This window comes from Nothobranchius furzeri, chromosome 10, assembly GCF_043380555.1.
Source record: "Nothobranchius furzeri strain GRZ-AD chromosome 10, NfurGRZ-RIMD1, whole genome shotgun sequence".
NCBI classification, from domain to species: Eukaryota; Metazoa; Chordata; class Actinopteri; order Cyprinodontiformes; family Nothobranchiidae; genus Nothobranchius; species Nothobranchius furzeri.
In genome coordinates this window covers 74,219,256-74,225,255 of record NC_091750.1, presented here as the reverse complement: position 1 = coordinate 74,225,255, position 6,000 = coordinate 74,219,256, and positions in this window count along the sequence as shown.

Below are 6,000 nucleotides of genomic sequence, written 5' to 3'. Positions count from 1 at the left end.
AATCCTCAGTGAAAGCATGGCTTGGGGCTATTAGTTTAAATGGTCCTAGGGGGCGCTATTTCAGAAATTAGGCCACGCCCACATATTTCAGCTGTCTATGTCTCTTTGGGGTCAGACTAGGATCACTCACCAGAAGTTTCGTAACGATATCACGATAAATGAAGAAATGAGAGGCAAACGTATTTCCATGGCGTGATGGCGATTTTCGCCATGCTCCCAAAGCCCCGCCTTTTTTTGAAACCTTCCAGTACTGGATACCAAGTGACCTCAAGTTGTCTACTGCTATTTGCCAGAGACTCCTGCTGATTGGGTAAAAGGAGTCCAGTAGGGAGCTGTGAAAAAAAGAGTGGCGCGGCGACAGGTCAAAGTTTGAGGCTTAGCCACGCCCACACCTTTCAACTTTTGAAAAATCCGACGGTTGAATTTTTTCCCCTATGCCTTAAGAGTATATAGCAGAAGTTTGAAGGCGATTGGTGAAAAGGGCGACGGAGCATCACTCTCCAAACAACGTGTGCGAAAACCACTAAATCGCGTACTTGGACCAAAATGGCCGACTTCCTGTGCAATTTTGTGCTTGGCTCCAAGAGACTTTTTTGTAGGCCCTGGGACACCACATTAGTGTACCAAATTTCGTAATCCTCAGTCAAAGCATGGCTTGGGGCTATTAGTTTAAATGGTCCTAGGGGGCGCTATTTCAGAAATTAGGCCACGCCCACATATTTCAGCTGTCTATGTCTCTTTGGGGTCAGACTAGGATCACTCACCAGAAGTTTCGTAATGATATCACGATAAATGAAGAAATGAGAGGCAAACGTATTTCCATGGCGTGATGGCGATTTTCGCCATGCTCCCAAAGCCCTGCCTTTTTTTGAAACCTTCCAGTACTGGAGACCAAGTGACCTCAAGTTGTCTACTGCTATTTGCCAGAGACTCCTGCTGATTGGGTAAAAGGAGTCCAGTAGGGAGCTGTGAAAAAAAGAGTGGCGCGGCGACAGGTCAAAGTTTGAGGCTTAGCCACGCCCACACCTTTCAACTTTTGAAAAATCCGACGGTTGAATTTTTTCCTCTATGTCTTAAGAGCAGATGGCAGAAGTTTGAAGGAGATTGGTGAAAATGGCGACGGAGCATCACTCTCCAAACAACGTGTGCGAAAACCACTAAATTGCGTACTTGGACCAAAATGGCCGACTTCCTGTGCAACTTTGCACTTGGCTCCAAGAGACTTTTTTGTAGGTCCTGAGACACCACATTAGTGTACCAAATTTCGTACTCCTCAGTCAAAGCATGGCTTGGGGCTGACAGTTTTAATGGTCCTAGGGGGCGCTATTTCAGAAAATAGGCCACGCCCACCGGATGTTCACATCAGATCTTTTGAGGGGCCGGACTAGGATCACTCACAACAAGTTTCGTGACGATATCTTTAGAAATGACGAAATGGAAGGCAAACGTAAGGCCATGGCGGTACGCCTGACTTCGCCGCGCCGCCACAGCCCCACCTTCTGCCGAAAACTCCCATAAAGTGACGCCAAGCAACCTCCACTTGTCTTGAGTTAACAGCTACAAGTTTGTGGTGATTAAGTGAAATGGGGCAATTTGGGACCTTTCACAGTAAAACTTGACCTTTTTGGTCCTGAGGGGGCGGGGCTTGTGTGATGTCATCATCCGACCATTCAATTTACTTTGTGGCTGGATGACGAATGACCACAGAAAGTTTGGTAATTCTATTCCTTTCAGTTATGAAGTTATAGCAATTTAAAATTTTTTGGCGAGTAGTCAAACTTCGAGGCCTGGCCCCGCCCCTTCAACATGTACGAAAAGTCAGAATCTTTGTCTCATTTTGTTCGCCCATCCCTTCTGAGCAATTTTACACAATTTTTGAGACGATCGTGCAAAAAATGATCGAGCAATCCAATCAGAAACGGACCCTAAAAAGGGCCAAAACGGCAAAAAATCGCCATTTCAACCCAAAATGGCCGACTTCCTGTTTGATATTGACCATGCATGCAAGAGACTTTTCTGTGCGGACTGTTTAGTACTATAAATGTACCAAATTTCATAACTGTACGATAAACTAAGCTTTATGGAGAGGGGTTTTTTTCACTTTGTAGGGGGCGCTGTTCAGCCATTTTCTTTGCGATTTTTTTGTGACCTTTAAAATATCAAATTTTTCACCAGGCCTGACAAGTTTGCAAAATATTGTGAGTTTTGGGGTATGTTAAGGTCCCCAAAAAGCTGTTCAAAGGGGGCACGGAATAACAAAAAATAATAATCAGAGCAAAAACAAGAGGCCTTCGCAGCGCTTTCGCTGCTCGGGCCTAATAAACAGAGCAAAAACAAGAGGCCTTCGCAGCGCTTTCGCTGCTCGGGCCTAATTAAAGCTGCAAGCAGCGTCGTTCGGCCCTCGCAGCGAAGCTGCTCGCCCTCCTTCCGCACCCCCTCCGCTCCATCCCCGACACTCTCCAAACCCAGCTCCGCGCTTCTCCATCCTGGCCGGCAGCCGGGGGCACCAGGGCATGTCTGGAAGAACAGAAAGTCAACCACCCCGACACCAGAAACCGTGAACGGCCTCCTCGTCCACACCTCACCCTGACTCAGCATCCCCTCTGAGCCCACCATTCCACGTCTCACCAGTAGGAGATACTCTATCTTTACCACACTGGTGATGTGATGTTCAGTCTCGGGCAAATCGGAGGCTGTTTGTGGAAGTTACAGTCAAACGTAAGGTCACAGCGTCACGCCGGAAATCGCCATGAGGTTTTAACTACAGTCTCTTAGCAGGTAAATAACAAGGTCATCACAATCTCTAATATTTCGTACACACTAAATGCACTGATGCAGCTCTAGCTCCCTCAGGTGGACATGTAATAAACTCCAGCAGCAGGTAGATTGAGTTAGGAACAGGTTTAACTTGTGTTTGTTATTTAATCTGAAGTCCCCTGCTAGAAAACATCAGTTTAGTTAAGAAAAAAAAGATTATCACATTAAATGCTCAGGAAATGTTGAATATGTAATGATGTTTTGCAAAAGCTTTTCTTTTCCTGTCTTTTCCTCCTTGAACGGTTGATCAAAGGCTCTTTCCCTTGACAAGCTAGAATTTAAATAGCACACTGAGCAGGATAAGCATTTCATCAGATGGTACAGTTCAAAACGGCTTCATGTTAATTATAGTTGGTCTTCTCAGTTCAAAATTGATGGCTTATTGATTATAGATTATTTGATTCATCTGTGCCTAATTATATTTAAATATGTGATGCTATTTTTATGAACTTGGCGTCCTATTATTACATCAGACAGAAAGGAGGTGTGAAGCTGTGCCTTGGTCGAAAATTAATAAGAAGCGCCAGCTTGCTTAACACGTCTCGATAGCTGGGGGTTTTAATGTGAAGAAATGCAAACCTCTGTAGTGTTCAACTGGTTCAAATCATGGTTCTGGTGTAAACTGCGCATGCATCACATACCAGAAGTACGTCGGCTGAGGAGAGCCTAGAGTCTAGAGTGGAAAAAGGTTTTCTACTATTTTGTGTGGCCAAGACCGCTGCATGGCTAATCTGAAAGGGTTTTCAATGCAAATGTTCAGTTAAAGGCCAGATGGACTAATTCAATGGTCAAGACAAAAGGTTACATATTAACGCTCTTGGAAAACATGAAGCTTCAGAATACTGTCAACAGCAGCTCTTTAGATGTCATGGTACACCTCATTTCTACTAAAGTTGTGCATAAACTGAATCCTTTAAATGGCGCTCATCATTTTGATGAATGTTAAATTCGTGGTTATTTAATTTAGGGCTGCAGCTATCGAATATTTTTGTAATCGAGAACTCTATCGAATCTTTTATCGATTAATCGAGTACTCAACTCTTTTGCTTTTGTAAATCATTAAATCAAATAGCATGTTATAAAATATGAAAGACCTCTTAAAATGAGCAAGCAATTGCCAGTTATTTTTCAAGTTTTATTCAGAATTAGTTTTCAAAACTTCAGCACTTCAACTTTACTTCACAGTAAACAAATGCCTGTGCAAAAAATAAGTATGCAACCTGAGCCGATTTTCCCCTCGTGAGAGAATCTGCCAGCACCAGAACCGTTCACGGCGCATGCTCAAACACGGCTCGCCAGCTGTTTGCCTATTAACACACGTCCGTTTTAATTTCTACACTTTTTTCACACAATAACAAGGATTGTTGAGAAAGCATGTTTGCCGCGTAGGGATGGGTACCTTTGGTATTTGAATCGATTCGGTACTAATTCCCGGTACCTACGAATCGATACCGGTACTTAACGGTACCAGTTTTCGATACTTTTGAGTGTTTAATATTTTTAATTCTCATTTATAATTTAGTATATATTTTTCTTAATTTATAACCATATTTGATAAATGTCACGATAAATAACATACAACTGTTTGTATTTTAACATCGTCCTTGTAGTTTTATAAGTTGATAATTAAACTGAAGCAAACATCTTTACTGTGAACTAAATTTACTGTGTATCTTCATTCCTTTTGCCGTCCTTTTTCATTGATTTTTCCTACTGGGAAGTTAGAATTTCCGAGGAGAAAGCGAACGCACCATTAGATGATAACAATGGTGGCAATGGAAGCTAACATATCAAGCTAACATTATCTTAAACAGTTTATTTAACTGCTGGAGCAGATTTAAACGATGATGCCTCACACTTAAATCGTTGTCGCTGGTTTCATCTTCACCCAATCACCCGTCGCATTTAGTAAAGTGAAGCCAAACTTTAGAGCGCGCTCATGTTCTTCTAGTTGGAATTTTGGAGTTCCGAGGAGAAAGCGAACGCACCATTAGTGAAACGGAAGCTAACAAATCAAGTTAACGTTATCTTAAACATTTTATTTACCTACCGGAGCAGATTAAGATGAGGATGTCTCACTTAGATTGTTGTTGCTGGTTTCACCATGCTGCTGTTTACAACTCGCTTGCAGCGACCGATGACATAACGCTCTTGCGCATGCGCAGCTGTCTAGGCAAGTTCTCGTTATGAAGGACGGGTACCGAAACGAGGCACCGTTTCAAATGAAGTGAATCGGTGCTCGTTCGGTACTGTGGAATTCGGTTGTTACCTTAAAAAGTACAGAATTTGGTACCCATCCCTAAACATTTATTTACTTTTTCGTTTTCCTCCGCCAGTCTCATAAATAACTGTGTCCTCCTGCAACAATCTCGAGGAGCAACAGACATCAATAACAACGCAATAAAAAGTCCGACGTGTTGTGTAAAAACTGCTATTTTTAGCACATTTTTAGATACGACGTGTTGCTACCAGACGCACAGTGTGAGTTGAAACTGAGTGCTACAAACGAGAAAGTCGCACAGCGTCCGCAGAATATATAGCGGACCCCCGAGTCGGCTTGCAGAAGTGACATTTACACGTGGATGTTTCCTGGTCAGGTGCTGTAGCATGGAGGATGTGGTGTTGTGGTAGGCTACCATCCTTTGACCCCTTTAAAGATTACAATTAATTTGTGGATCCATCTAATCTTCACCCTTCTCTCTCACACCCCCCTGAGCAGACCGTACCTCCAGTGGAGTGAGCACTACAAGTGAATTATCATTACTCCACTGATCCTCCTGTGGAGTACTTTTTGTGTATCTCGCTTGTGAATAAATCTTCTTTAAGTTATTCAGTTTGTCTCTGGGTCAGCTAATTTGAGTCCATCATTATTCATTATGACACAGTTTTAACTCACCACGGTGTGAGGGTTGTTTTGTTGACTTCTGGCAACTGTATGGTAGTCTCCTCCATGATTGTGATGTTGTTCAGGATGCACTCTCTAATGTGCTTGTAAGTACGAATGATGAGGGTCCACCTTGAAAATGCCACACCTTCCACTGTCTTTGGGTTTGGGTAAGCCATGCAGAGCTGGACAAAAAGGGCTTCAACAATCCGGCCACTGTCCAGGAATGCGTGCTCCAGAATAGAACCTAGGAGGACAAAAGTAAGAGAAATGGACTCAGGCAAGATCTGTAGAAGAAT